Source organism: Ambystoma mexicanum, chromosome 3p (genome assembly GCF_040938575.1).
Source record: "Ambystoma mexicanum isolate Mex_15411 chromosome 3p, UKY_AmexF1_1, whole genome shotgun sequence".
Lineage (NCBI taxonomy): Eukaryota > Metazoa > Chordata > Amphibia > Caudata > Ambystomatidae > Ambystoma > Ambystoma mexicanum.
The window spans coordinates 460,784,709-460,800,123 of record NC_090925.1 but is presented as its reverse complement, the minus strand read 5'-3'; positions in this window follow the sequence as shown (position 1 = coordinate 460,800,123).

Genomic DNA, 15,415 nt, shown 5'->3' with positions numbered 1-15,415 from the left:
GCTGTGGGCTTAGGAAATCCAAGATTGCCGAAAAAGCCCACATGTGCGCCAGAATCCACGAAAACCGCGCAGCTTGTGCGCACACCAAAATGGTCGCCTGACTTGCCACCCCAGGTGCGGGTGTGCTGGGTCAGAAGAGCCATGACTGAAATGGGGTGCCAAAGAGAAGAACAGCAGTGCCTGTTCGCTAGAAAGCACTTTAAAAATCACCTTTTGTTTCTCTGAATGCCAGCTCAAAATGCATATTTTCAAACATTGCAACACATCCAAAAATCTCACTGAACATCAGCTGACATCTGGCAGAATGAAGTTTGTGTGCATACTTAATCTGGGAAGATGAAGAGCCCAAAACAATGTTTATAACAAGACTGGCTGAGCTGTGGATTTCAGCAGTTTAAGTAAATGTGGACTGAAAGACACTAAAAATCTAAATGTTTAAAAGAAATGAGTGACCTATTTCTGAGTGTCACATAGGTTGCAATTGTTTAAATGTCATAGTTTTAAACTTAGAATCAGCATTCTAGCTGCATATGTAGAAATGTTTAGTTTTATTTGAATGCAGAAAACTGGGGAACAAAAAGTGACATTTTATCTGAAACCTGGCTTGAGAAACTGAATTCTGCCTGACATCTACCCCCATCAGGAGTAAAATTTGAGTCACAGCTGTGTTCCCAGGCCTATCTGCCTTTTGCTGGCCACACTAAGGATATGCCATCTCTCTGATAATTGAATTAAGGGGAGCCCCACAGAATACAGGAGCTCTGAACAAAGCCCTGTCCGGACTCAGGCAAAGGTTTTATTACGGGGGCTGTAAAAGTAGCTTCCTCCTGAAGCAAAGGGGAGGGGCACTGCCTGTGAGAGCAAGCTGACTTGGCAGAACTGGAAAAACCAGAAATTCAACCTTGTGCTGGGGGAAACCACACCCCTTTGGGGCCAGAACATAACTCTAAAAAGATGGATCATTCATAGAGCGGACATGTGAACATTTTATAAATGATACCATAATTCTTGTGATTTTTCTGCCCACATTTGAAGACGTGTTAGGACCCGGTGGTATGTTCAGGGGGGTTTTAGCGGAGAAGAGGATATTACTCAAAATGTGTGCATGTGAAAAATCTGACACTTCATCAATTAATGTCCATACTCCTTGCGCACATGTGTGTAAATTTGGGTTAATGTCCGACATTGCGAAACCAGTTAAAAAGTGCAAAATATTGCCATTTCAGAATGCAAGCTCCCAGGAAGGGCAGATTTGGACAGGGTATACCTCCTGTAATGCATGATGGGTGCATGTAATTTCAAACCACTGTGTAGCTATGAAATATGTCTTTTGGGTCAAAATATAGATTGTGTGCAATTTGACAGGGGAGGATCCTCTGACCCATAAAACCTACAGCATCACTCTGACTCACAGTTCCTTCCCCAATCATGGGAGAGGGGAGAATTGGGCCAATGGTAAGTGTAGAGGGGCTGGCTAGTGATGCTGCACACACACCCATTTTCAAAACACATAAAAGCAGACAGACAGGACAGATAGGGACCTTCAAATCCATTTGCAGCTGGAAGCTCTGCCGGAAAATCCATACTTTACCTCCATCAACCTCCAGAGAGCTAACATAGAGACTTCAATCTATACACCTTCAGAGACCCAGACCAGACCAGCAGAGTAGAGCTGACCCAGACCGCTGTTAGCAGAACCAGAGAGCTGAACCGGAGTCCAGTCCAAAACCTGACCAGCTCCGTGGCGAGGCCCATTTAATTCAAGAATATAGTGTGAGTACCTAGCAAGACTGTGCAGAAACAATCTCTTAGTTAAAATAATATAATTCAATCTATTTTAATCTAAGTAGAACTGCCTCCTAACTGTCACCTGTCATTTTCTAGTTGCTAGCTGTCACTTGTCTTTTTGAACTTTAAAATTTCAAATCTGAAAAACGACCTTCACAAAATTGCTCATATCTCCGCGACCGTTTGTCCTAGAGACTTGCAGTAACTTTCATCTGGAAGCTGAGATCCTAGGCTGTCCTACGACCCCAAAACGATAGTGCTAGTCCTCTGTAATCGCGCCCGGCGCACTCGGAAAAATCTGCCACGATTTGCAAATTCCTCCACGTGTAAAAATCTGCAGCTGCTTGCCTTCCATTTGCCAGAAATTCGTTTAACCTGCTAATCATCCCTGAATCATTGCAAGAGTGAGCCTGGACTAATATTAACTAGATACCACTCACCCTGAACCTCTAGGGGGAATTAAAAGCATTTTAGCATATTTTTCACTTCATTGCCAGCACATGTAAAAGCATTTTGGGCCTGTGTTTAAAACTCTGATCTGTAATCTAAGCTTGCTGGGTGAACTGAATTACATTTGATTGCATTTCTGAGAACTGTGTGCCTTCCGTCCATTTCCTTGCATTGCATAAAAGGGGGGGGGTGAATTGTCCAAGGAAGTGATTACATTGTCTTTTGCTGAAATCCTATCAAGTTATTTTCTGTACTGCATTTCATTCCACATTGCATCCATTTGAAACCATAAAAGTATTGTTGCTATCTTATCCATCCTAACCACTCATCATTGATTATAAAGAAGTGTGCTAGTGCCAGACTATCCATTATTGATTACTGATCAGATTAAGTGTGATATTCAATTATTAATTTATTATAAAGTGTGATATATATATATTGTTTAAATTCTCAAATAAACCTTTTAAACTTGCAAAACAGAACTACTTCTTGGCTCAGTGGGATTCCAAGAGAGGGGTGTTATATAGGGGTAGTCATCCAGAACGCATGAACTGGACATAAAGATATATTAATAAGGGTTTCCATTCAGTATCCCAGACTAGGCATTGACTTAGCTGTAGTGTTGAATTGAATCCTCTTACAACACCGCACCCTACGTGCCGTAACACTGGGGCGTCCTAGCGGACCCCCACCATAGACGACATACCCAGGGACTGACTACTGTCTCCCCGGGCATGTAAAGTCACCATTGGCTTTACTAGACCTAAATTTACTAACAGGACTAGTACAAACCATCTTATTGTGGACGTACTAGTAGGGGTAATTCGATTACTCCTAGACCTGTTACTCGAGGGGGCACTGTCCCGTCCCCCCTCGTCGAGGTTTGGCTGGTGGCAGTGGAAACTACTTGTTATATTTGACCCCGAGCATAACCCTATGGGATTCGTCCCATTGTTGGAGATTACTACTTTTTCTCGTTAATCTCTAACGTACCACCGATCTACTTATCGTAAATAAGTTTATCGGATGGTATTTTCTGCCAGAACTTGGTTTTTAAAATGGCGTCTGTGTTCGTCTCTGTGACTCCTAAACCAAAGGTTGAGCCCTTTGTTCCACTTTTGGCGGGCCTCTGTACAGAGACCCTCCAAGGTGGTGCCATTCTGTCTGGGTTACCTCAGCGGTGTGGGAGGGGGTTTAGGCACCCTGGAACGAGTTGCCTTGCCAACTCAGGTCACACTCTGGAGTGATTGGCCCAAGTGGTGAGCGTTCCCGCTCACCACTTAGCATGTGTTGATTGACAGCTTGGCTGAATGAATGGGGGTTTTCTGCATAAGAGCAGGGCTTTTGGGACTGGATCTTCAGAAGTCGCCACAGGACCTAAGAATCCGACGAGGGTAACGCTGAGCCGACCTGCACGACGACACCTCCGGTGGAGCCCTGCGGAACCGACTCACCACTTCCCGATGACAGAGGAGATCTCCCTGCCGGAGAGTCTCTTCCCCTGACTGGTGGGAACAACCAGTCCCCTTTTTCTTTTTATTCGCCTCAGGACGCAGTGGTCGAATTGCCCGTGCAGAGCACCTCGGCAACCGGATAGCCACTATCCCTGAACCGTGACCAAAAGGTGGTGCCTTGTGACGGAGCACTCCCCGGCTGGTCTCTTCCCTGATGGTGCACCGGACTTCATTTCCTTCGACGACGAGATCATCCCTACTCTTGGCAAAGACCCGACGTGCATCCACCACCAGGAACAACTACCCCTGCCGGAGTTGCCCTCCACAACAAGGTACAGTGTCCACCTGGCTTCCCTTTCGATCGGTTCGAGTGAGGTGTCTTAATCCTCTCCGTTCCATTGGGTCGCCTCCAAGCTTTTCTCATTCTTTGTTCTGAACTGGTTCAAACTACCGATAACAATTTGCGATACAGACTTGAATGCATCTCCACTAGAGACTTTTTGGGACATCGTCCCTTGCCTCTCTCCGAGTGGGCCTGGCCTCTGAACTTTACGATCTATTGTGATTCTTGCCTTCCTGCCTTGCATTTTATCGGCTAGGATCGAACTGCGTTGATTTCATAACCTGCCTATCTTTTTCTCTCCCTTCCTAACTAATATTCGAGTGTCATCTAGGTTGAGGTATACACCTCTGTCTGAAAATAAGTAGTACCAGTAGAACCTAGAGTTGTCGATATTTTGCTAGGGGGATTGATCGTTTTCTACTTCGTAGAGTAATTGTGTTTGGGATTGTTTGCCGTGATTTGCTTTACTGTTTTCCATAGATGTTGTGTTAGAAATAAATACCTTAATATCTTTACACTAAGCCTCGTTGCGTGTTTGCTTGTCTTGCTGTGAAGAATTGCCCTATTTTGTATACTCCACATACTGCTCAACTTTTCTTGAGAGAAGTCTGACTGCTCAGCCACAGCTACCACGTGAATCTGTGTGGTGCAGACTGCTACCAAGTGGGTTCACCGCCAACGCCTGTAGTCCTAAATCTTTTGCAGTGGTCCCAGAGGGAACTGCACAGGTTTCCGCCTAACACTGGTCTACAGAGGTGGGATTTGTATCGAGTATACAGTTTAGAGTGCTTTTCGACACTGTAGGATAACTAACCACAAAACTTTGCACAAAAAGCAACTTTCAAAAACATGTCTACGATGGAAACTTACAGTCAAGAGTCTTTGTCAGGTGAAAATACTGAGAGTCTGCGAGCTCTCTGTAGGCAAGCGAATCTTTCTGTAAGAGGCAAGAAGTTAGAATTAATTGAGAGATTGCTGGCGAACCAAAATCTGGGTACTGGTTCAGAGGAACCAATCTCTCCAGCAACTGTAGAAAACAGTAATGGTGTTGATCTGAATCGTGATTCTGATGATAGCGACGAAGAGGCTGACGAGGACGGAGAGGCTAACAAAACTGTCTCACCTGCTCCTCTACCTGCCTTACCAGCTGTGCCTATGGGGAGTATACCAGGTCCCACAAGTAACCCTGCTTATTTTGAACTTGAAAAAATGAAGCTCGAACTAGAATACAAACGGTTCTTGGCTCAATCTGAACGAAACCAAGAACTCAAGTTCAGACGGATGAATGCCCAGGCTGAGCAGAAGCAAGCTGAGTTAAGACTCAGAGAAATAGAACTTAATCACGAATTAGAGATGAAAAAGTTGTCTATGGAAAATGCTTCTCTCTCCTCTGGTTCCTCTAGGTGCTCCAGTCCCAAAAGATCCCGGATGCCGAAGGAATTAGTGGGTATGTATGAACCGAGATTGGATGTGTTGGATTGGCTGAAACTGTTTCAATACAATCATGGGCTCCAGGACATCACCGGGAATGCTTTGCTTCCCTGGTTGTTCTCTAGGCTCCCTCCTGTTGCGACTGATGTGGTAATGGAGTTGGGGAGGCGGATAAGACGGATTATGAAAGTGTGAAACTAGCTTTGATAGCTAGATTCGGGAAGACCCCTTCCCAGTATCTTAAGAGGTTTAGAACCCTCAAAAAGCATGATGGTACCCCTTGGGCTACCTGGGTGAGTGAAGGGCTGAAAAACTTAGAGTGATGGATTAAGGGTTACAAAGTGAACACTTATGAGGGTATGAGAAATCTTTTTATGTTGGAGTCTATTTATGATGCCTGTTCTCCTGAGCTCAGACAGCTCTTGGCTGATTCGAAGGAATTGGATTCCAGGGCGCTAGCTAAGGCTGCTGACTTGTGGGTTGCCAACAGGGCTACTCATAAGGATTCTGGGGCAACTCAGAAAAAGGATGAGGGAAAACAGCCTAAAAAAGTCTCAAAAGAGAATTCGAATAACTCACCTTCCAAAGAGGGCCCCAAACAAAACCAGAAGGGTAAGCCACCGGGAAAACCACATCAGAATAGTGTGTCTTCTGGTGCCAAACCGGAAGGAGGTCAGAACAAGCCACCATTCCAGAAAGCATTCGGTAAATGCTTTATTTGTGGCTCGACTGACCACGTGAAAGGAGATCCCAGATGTAAGGGTAAACCTTCAGGGGTCCAGCTTGTCTCCTTAGCCTTCGCTCCAGAGGAGGATGTCCAAATGGCAAGTGGAAACTTTCTACTGCTAGCTGACGAACCCATTGGAGTCTCAGCCAGCGTTTCTTTAGTATCTCTGGGGTTGTGGGAACAACAGAATTTAGATGTCTATAATTCTATCCTCGATAATACTAAAGAGTATTATAAGGACAGTGTCCAGGTGAATGGTCAGGAGACTCCTGCCATTAGGGACACTGGGGCCAGCATAACTGTGGTGGATAAATCGTTTTTTCAGGCTGAGGATGTTGCTAAGGCACCCAAACGCCTCACCAAGTTAGCTGGAGGGCCTGTGCAGATGCTTCCCCAATTACCAGTTCTCATCCAGTGTAACGACATGACTGTGAAGATACCTGTCAGCATACAGTGTGAGGTACCAGGACGCGTACTGTTGGGTAACGATTTGAAAACTCTCGGAGTTGTATCGCATACTCCCAGACCTCCTAGTAAACGGTTATGGGAGCTAACCAGACCCGCAAGAGAGAGGACCATGTGCGGAACTCTCCAGGAGATGATGAAGAAAGATATCAATCCTGCTCCACTGGAATTGTCGGCCGCTATCTCCAAGAAATCAGAAGCGAAGGGGAAACCTAAGACTTCTATCCCGAAACCAGTAGCCAGCATTCCAGTGCAGCCGACACGGACTTCCCTGCGGTTGTCCAACGTCACACCCGTAACTCCACCTCCAGCCGAGGCTGAGAGGGAGGTACAACCCTGTGTGGTAGAATTAGACTCTGAGGAAGAGCTAATGGGAGGCCAGGAACTCATTGGAGATCTGGATCCTGTTGACCATCCTGAGCTGCAATCTTTACTGGCAGAAGGTGGACCCAGCAGGGCAGACTTCAGTAAGGGACAGAGAGAATGTCCAACTCTGGAAGGTCTTCGCCACCAGGCAGAAGCTCAGGCTGAAGGGCAAGAGCCTGGGAAATACAGGTTGCACTGGGAAGATGGCCTCTTCTACAGTGAACCGACCGAGTCTGCACCTGGAGACTACAAACGACTTGTAGTACCCCAAGAGAACAGACCACAGTTCTTGCAGTAAGCCCACGAGATTCCTTTGGCTGGTCACTTGAGTTTCAAGAAGACTAAGGAAAGGCTTTCTCTCTATTTCTATTGGCCAAAGATGGGGGCCGAAGTAGAAAAACACTGCAAGAGCTGCCACACCTGCCAGACCTCTGGTAAGGTTGGCTCCAAGAATGTGGCACCTTTAGTGCCTCTCCCAGTCGTGGGAGTCCCATTTGAGAGAGTAGGGATTGACATCGCTGGTCCCCTTGATCCTCCAACCTCCTCAGGCAACAGGTTTATACTTGTTGTAGTGGACCATGCTACTAGGCATCCTGAGGCAATTCCTATGAGGACTGTTACGGCTCCGGCTGTGGCTAAGGCCCTCCTTGGTATTTTTACCAGGGTCGGGTTTCCTAAGGAAGTAATCTCTCAGGGGGTCAAACTTTATGTCCCACTACATGAAAGCCATGTGGAAAACCTGTGGAGTAACTTACAGGTTCTCAATGGCTTACCACCCACAAACCAATGGGTTGGTAGAACGGTTCAACTGAACCATGAAGAGCATGATAGGTGCTTTAGAGGAACCCCTTAAGCGTAAGTGGGACCTTCTATTGCCATGCCTTCTCTTTGCTTATAGAGAAGTCCCTCAGGAGGGAGTAGGTTACTCTCCCTTCGAACTACTCTATGTTCATCCCGTCAGAGGTCCATTGGCCCTGATTAAGGAGGGGTTGGAGAGTGCTCCTTTCCCCAAGCCAGTCAGAGTGACTGACTACGTGATAGGTCTCCGGAGGAGAATGTCACACATGATGACGGAAGCAAGCGATAACTTGAAAGCTGGACAAGCATTGGTCAAGCACTGGCACGATCAAAAGGCTAACATGGTTGAGTTCGCTCAAGACCAGCTCGTTCTCGTTATGATCCCAACAATGCAGAGGGCCTTGCAAGGTAAGTGGATGGGACCCTACCGAGTAGTGGGTAAACTCAGAGAGGTTAACTATCTGGTGGACTTGGGCAATCCCAAGGAGGCTCCGACGGTCTTTCACACCAACCGACTTAAAGCGTATGTCTCACGACCTGATGTAGGAGCGTTGCTTCTAGCATCATCCGAGGAAGAAGAAGAGAGTGAAGCTCTTCCGGATCTCCTCAGAGGCTTACCTTTAGATGAAAAAATTGAAGGAGTGAATCTCTCCTCCAATCTGACACCCGAGCAACAAGAAGAGTGCAAATCTATGTTGAATCAGTTTGCCTCTCTGTTCTTGCTTTCACCAGGCTTGACCCCTTGGGGCCAGCACGATATACTCACTGGTGACTGTCTGCCTGTCAAGAGCAGAGGATACCGCATGTCAGAAAACGTATGAACCCACATCAAAGGTGAGGTCAGCAAGATGCTTGATCTAGGGGTAATTGAGCCCTCTACTAGTCCATGGTCTAGCCCAGTTGTGTTAGTACCAAAGGCCGGATCTAAAGAACTTAGATTCTGCGTGGATTATCAAGCTCTTAATGCAGTCACCAAGACTGATGCCCACCCTTTGCCAAGAACAGATGAGTTGGTGGATAAACTTGGCGCCGCCAAGTTCGTCAGCACATTTGACTTGACGTCAGGCTATTGGCAAATAGCCCTGACAGACCATGCCAAGGAGAAAACTGCATTTTCTACCCCCGTTGGCTTATACCAGTTTAAGGTAATGCCTTTCGGATGGAAGAATGCATCTGCTACGTTTCAACGGATGGTAAACCAGGTTCTGAATGGGATGAGGACTTCTGCATGGCATACTTGGATGACATTGCAGTGTTCAGCAATTCCTGGGAAGAACATGTAACCCCCTGAGAGATGTTTTGCAGGCTCTTGGACAAGCCAATCTGACCATAAAGGCGAGTAAATGCCAAATTGGACAGAGTAAGGTAGTCTATCTTGGGCATGAGGTAGGTGGTGGAGAAATAAGGCCTTTGCTCAGTAAGATTGAAGCTGTGCAAAATTGGACAACACCGACTACTCAAACCCAGGTGAGAGCCTTCCTAGGCCTCACTGGGTATTACAGGAATTTCATAGAGAACTATGGGACCATAGCTTCTCCACTGAATGTCATCTCCTCGCCCAAATTTCCTAAAAAGGTTAAATGGAACGAGGAGTGCAATCAGGCTTTTGAAAACCTGAAAAAGGCTCTTTGCCAAGCCCCAGTACTCAGAGCTCCTGATTACCGCCAACACTTCATTGTGCAGACAGATTCTTCCAATGTAGGGATAGGTGCCGTACTCAGTCAACTGGATGGGAAAGGTAGGGAGCACCCAGTTTGCTTCATCAGCGGCAAGCTGAAGGATCCTGAAACAGGGTGGGAAACAATCGAAAGAGAATGCTTTGCTATCGTGTGGGCTCTGAAGAAGTTTAGGCCGTACTTGTATGGTTCTACTTTTGTCATTCAGACTGACCACCAACCCTTGAGATGGCTAATGCAAATGAAAGGGGAACACCCAAAACTATTGAGATGGTTGATCTGCCTGCAAGGGTTTGATTTCACCATTGAGCACAGGTCAGGATGTCACCACCAAAATGCTGATGGTCTCTCTAGGATGTATGTCATCCACTAGAGGTATGAGATTCATCCAGGAGTGGATTAAATCCTCCTGTCCCTTAGTCTGGGGGGGGGCGAGTGTTAGGGAGAATTCTCTGTTTAGGCTGAATTTCCTAACCTTGTGAGTCCCCCAGCAGCTTTGCTGGATTTCTGGAGTTTGTTTTTTTCATCCTGCCAAGAGTGAGACTCTTTTTCTCCCACTCTTGGACATGTATGTGTGTGTAATTCCTTTGAAATGTCAATGTGTTCGATGGGCTATGGGGTCCTTTACTCCATAGGGTCTCATATGTTTTTCTATGTGTGTTACACCGCACCCTACGTGCCGTAACACTGGGGCGTCCTAGCGGACCCCCACCATAGACTCCATACCCGGGGACTGACTACTGTCTCCCCGGGCATGTAAAGTCACCATTGGCTTTACTAGACCTAAATTTACTAACAGGACTATTACAAACCATCTTATTGTGGACGTACTAGTAGGGGTAATTCGATTACTCCTAGACCTGTTACTCGAGGGGGCACTGTCCCGTCCCCCCTCGTCGAGTTTTGGCTGGTGGCAGTGGAAACTACTTGTTATGTTCGACCCCGAGCATAACCCAATGGGTTTCGTCCCATTGTTGGAGATTACTACTTTTTCTCGTTAATCTCTAACGTACCACCGATCTACTTATCGTAAATAAGTTTATCGGATGGTATTTTCTGCCAGAACTCGGTTTGTAAAATGGCGTCTGTGTTCGTCTCTGTGACTCCTAAACCAAAGGTTGAGCCCTTTGTTCCACTTTTGGCGGGCCTCTGTACAGAGACCCTCCAAGGTGGTGCCATTCTGTCTGGGTTACCTCAGGGGTGTGGGAGGGGGTTTAAGCACCCTGGACCGAGTTGCCTTGCCAACTCAGGTCGCACTCTGGAGTGATTGGCCCAAGTGGTGAGCGTCCCCGCTCACCACTTAGAATGTGTTGATTGACAGCTAGGCTGAATGAATGGGGGTTTTCTGCATAAAAGCAGGGCTTTTGGGACTGGATCTTCAGAAGTCGCCACAGGACCTAAGAATCCGACGAGGGTAACGCTGAGCCGACCTGCATGACGACACCTCCGCTGGAGCCCTGCGGAACCGACTCACCACTTCCCGACGACAGAGGAGATCTCCCTGCCGGAGAGTCTCTTCCCCTGACTTGAGGGAACAACCAGTCCCCTTTGCTTTTTATTCGCCTCAGGACGCAGTGGTCGAATTGCCCGTGCAGAGCACCTCGGCAACCGGATAGCCACTACCCCTGAACCGTGACCAAAAGGTGGTGCCTTGTGACGGAGCACTCCGCGGCTGGTCTCTTCCCTGGTGGTGCACCAGACTTCATTTCCTTCGACGACGAGATCATCCCTACTCTTGGCAAAGACCCGACGTGCATCCACCACCAGGAACAACTGCCCCTGCCGGAGTTGCCCTCCACAACAAGTTACCGTGTCCGCCTGGCTTCCCTTTCGATCGGTTCGAGTGAGCTGTCTTAATCCTCTCCGTTCCGTTGGGTCGCCTCCAAGCTTTTCTCATTCTTTGTTCTGAACTGGTTCAATCTACCGATAACAATTTGCGATACAGACTTGAATGCATCTCCACTAGAGACTTTTTGGGACATCGTGCCTTGCCTCTCTCCGAGTGGGCCTGGCCTCTGAACTTTACGATCTATTGTGATTCTTGCCTTCCTGCCTTGCATTTTATCCGCTAGGATCGAACTGCGTTGATTGCATAACCTGCCTATCTTTTTCTCTCCCTTCCTAACTAATATTCAAGTGTCATCTAGGTTGAGGTATACACCTCTGTCTGAAAATAAGTGGTACCAGTAGAACCTAGAGTTGTCGATATTTTGCTAGGGGGATTGATCGTTTTCTACTTCGTAGAGTAATTGTGTTTGGTATTGTTTGCCGTGATTTATTTGCTTTAGAGTTTTCCATAGATGTTGTGTTATAAATAAATACCTTAATATCTTTACACTAAGCCTCGTTGCGTGTTTGCTTGTCTTGCTGTGAAGAATTGCCCTATTTTGTATACTCCACATACTGCTCAACTTTTCTTGAGAGAAGTCTGACTGCTGAGCCACAGCTACCACGTGAATCTGTGTGGTGCAGACTGCTACCAAGTGGGTTCACTGCCAACGCTTGTAGTCCTAAATCTTTTGCAGTGGTCCCAGAGGGAACTGCACAGGTTTCCGCCTAACATGTACCATGGCTATGCTACATACCATCTGTGTGCTGGCATGTGTCATGTATGTGTATTGGACATGCCACTCACAGGCTAATGTGTGATGCCAGTGCTACCCAGCATGCAGCAAATGTGTTGCTTTTCCATCTTGGTGCCATCAGTGTCTGCTTTTTGGCTCCCCTTCCAACTCAGTGACAGTGCATGCGTGCCAGGGTTATAGTCATGTGGGACATGTGTACATCATGTACTGGATCTCTGGCTTTTCAGGCCTATGTGTGTGCTATGGTGATAATGCCTGTTTCCATTTGTTGTATTTAATGTTTTTGCAGGTGACAATGCACTTGATGCTGGTGAGGTTCAGGAGATGGTGCAGACCCAGGAGGATTCTCAGCCACGACCAAGCACCAGTGGGGGACGTGGTGTGGTGGTGGGTGAAAACACTTCGGTACTGCAGACCATACTGTCGAGGGGTGTCTCTGGGTGCAGCTCCACAGACCTCTATTCAGGTGCTGAGTTGGATGATGAGACTTATGTGCTGTCGCAGGTCAGTGCACGGATTCTGTTCTGTCCAACCCACCTGCACCAGGGGCAGAACCCTCTATGGGGATGTCAGTGTTGGTAGGTCCGCCTTTGGCAGTTACGGATGCCGGGTCACACTCTACAGCATCTGATCCTGTTCCTGGGCCAGCAGATCAGAGGGGGAATGCAGTCCTGCATCCTCAGGCAGTGCCAGCACAGCAAGGCGCAGATCACCTTGCCCCGAACAGGTGTGGTGCCCGCCGACGTGGTGGCCGTACGCCACCAGGCAATACTGTATGGGAAAACTCCATGTACGGCATGGCAACCCAACAGGCAGCATCAGTAGAAATGATGGCTCAGGCAATGGAGAGGGTGCTCACTTCCATTATCCCCCCTGAAAGGCATATGGAGCAACAACAGCAGGCAACAGACTCCATTTGCCAATCATACAGGGAAGACATGTTGGCGTCCAACAGGGACCGACGGGCGGCACTGGAGACTCTGCCTGAATCCATATCAATAGAGTCACAGGGCCACAGGGAAGACCTGAGGGTAGAACTCCATAACCTCAGGCAGAGCCAGCTTGAACTTGAGGCTTCCTGAAATTTAAGGGCAGAACAGCAGCTGGAGCAGCTCACATGTTTGCTCTCAGCTGCAGGCAACACGTGAGGAGATCCGGGCATCACACGAGGCCATGCGTGCAGAAGTGCAGGCAACCCATGAGGTGCTGCATGGGGATCTCCGCACTTTAATCCTCCAGAATCAGACCTTCCAGACCTGAATGCTTGCTGCCTTGGAGGACCATACCAGGGCTTTGCGTGGGCTGCCTCCCATAGTGCCACCACCTCCTGATGCAGCAGCAGAGGGTGAAGAGAGCGACAGCAGTTCTCCCACAATGGCATAGCCATGCAGGCCATGAGCCCATGGAGGTATTTTTATTTCTCGCAACATCCACGCAGGTGGGTGTTGGTGTGCACCCTGTCCTCGAACCTCCTGGGTGGCCTCCCCCCTGGCCCCCACATGGCCATTTTATTTTTTTTTGTTTTATTTTTTTTTACAGTGTGTTGCCTTGTGTGGCTCCCGTGGGCATCCACTTCATTCCTGCTGGGCACATGCAGGCTTGTCCTGAGTTTGGGTTAGATGCTTGGGTTCGTGACACACACACCCCTCCTGCTTCCCGTTTCCATGGGCTTGCAAAGGGTGTGACCAAGTGACAGTGACTTACACAGTGACATTGGGCTCCCATGAGCTGTGTGGTCAGTCTGTAGTCAATACTGTGTGGACATCCCTAGTGGGTATGGTTGTTGTATTGTACACGGCATGGTGTATTGATATGTGCTTGTGCATCCATGTCTTCATCCTAATTTGCAGATTCCTTCCTCATGTCTTTGCAAGGCCGTCTCCTTTGCAGATAGAGTTCATGTTGTATGCAGTACACTGACACATTTGCGTGGCAGCAACACTCTACAGTTGGAAGCGGTCGATGTGTTGGCTTATTCAGGTTGTAAGACTACCACTACTTTGACTTAGTACTGTCATTTTTTTGCAATGTTACATGGTGTGTTGCTGTATTGTGTTGGTGGTAAGTATTTGTTCATGTGTGCTGTTTGTTATTGATTACTTGGAGCATATTGTCTGTGGGCAGTTTCCATTTGGGACAGTGCACTTTGTGACACTTGTGTCAGGTCTTGTGCATTGCTTTGTTTGCTTTCACATTGCATGACATGCCAGAGTGTGTTGGGTGGCGGAGCTGGGGAGGGGTTAGGTGACATGGCGCTGTTTTCATGTTGTATTTTGCAAGGGGGTAATCAATTTAGCAGCATAGATGTATGTCTTTTAATGACACAGCCTTGGTGGTGTTTCGGTAAGTAGGGATGCACACAATGTAACACTTCCAGGTGACCAATCTTAGGGTGGTATTGTTGTGACAGTTGACTGTCCCTTATGTCATCATCATTGATTGTCAGCTGGTATGTGCCAGGGCTGTGTGCACTCCACAGGGGTGTGATTCTAGGTGAAGTAATTAGCCACCAGCTGCGTACGGGCAGCCTCACCACGTGCCCTTTCCCCTCCCATGCACAGCAGCCGTGCATGTGGTTAGGGATGTGGGGGCACCACCATGTCCACCCGCAGGCCCCGGCGTGTTGCAACGTTGTGCGGGACACATGCTGCCACTATGATCCTGCACACTACAGGCGGAGCATATAGCAGCTGCCCACCAGAACAGTCAAAGGAGTGAATGCGTGACTTGAGCACTCCGAATGTGCGCTCCACTATGCCCTGGGTTGCAATATGGGCTGTGTTGTATCTTACCTCGGGTGGTGTGGTGGGGTTCCGAATTGGCGTCATCATGTGGGTGCTCAGAGGGTAAGCACTGTCCCCTGGGGAGGTGGTGATGGGTATCATTAGTGGGGTTGCGACATTACTCAGTATCTGACATGCATGCATGTGCAGTGGCATTTATACTCACCAATCAGCCATGTATCGCCATGCCGCCAAGCTTCTAAGTCCCGGTTTAGGGTTGACATTCTGTAAATTAAACTGTCATGGGTGTACCCTGGATAGTTGGCACATACTAAGGTGATGATTCCCTTGGCATCACATACTACATGCACGTTGATGGAATGCCAGTGCTTGCGGTTTATATAGATGTGCTCCGTTGCCCTGGGGGGACTTAGAGCCACATGGGTGCAATTAATGGCACCTAGCACTTTGGGGAATTGTGCCACCCTGTAGAAATCCTCCTACTCACTCACCAGGTCGAGTATTATGTGAGGTGGAAACCTGTACCTCCCATACACCTGGTCATCAAGCATCCCAAAAAGGCTGGTTCTGGGTGTAAAAATTCTGGGC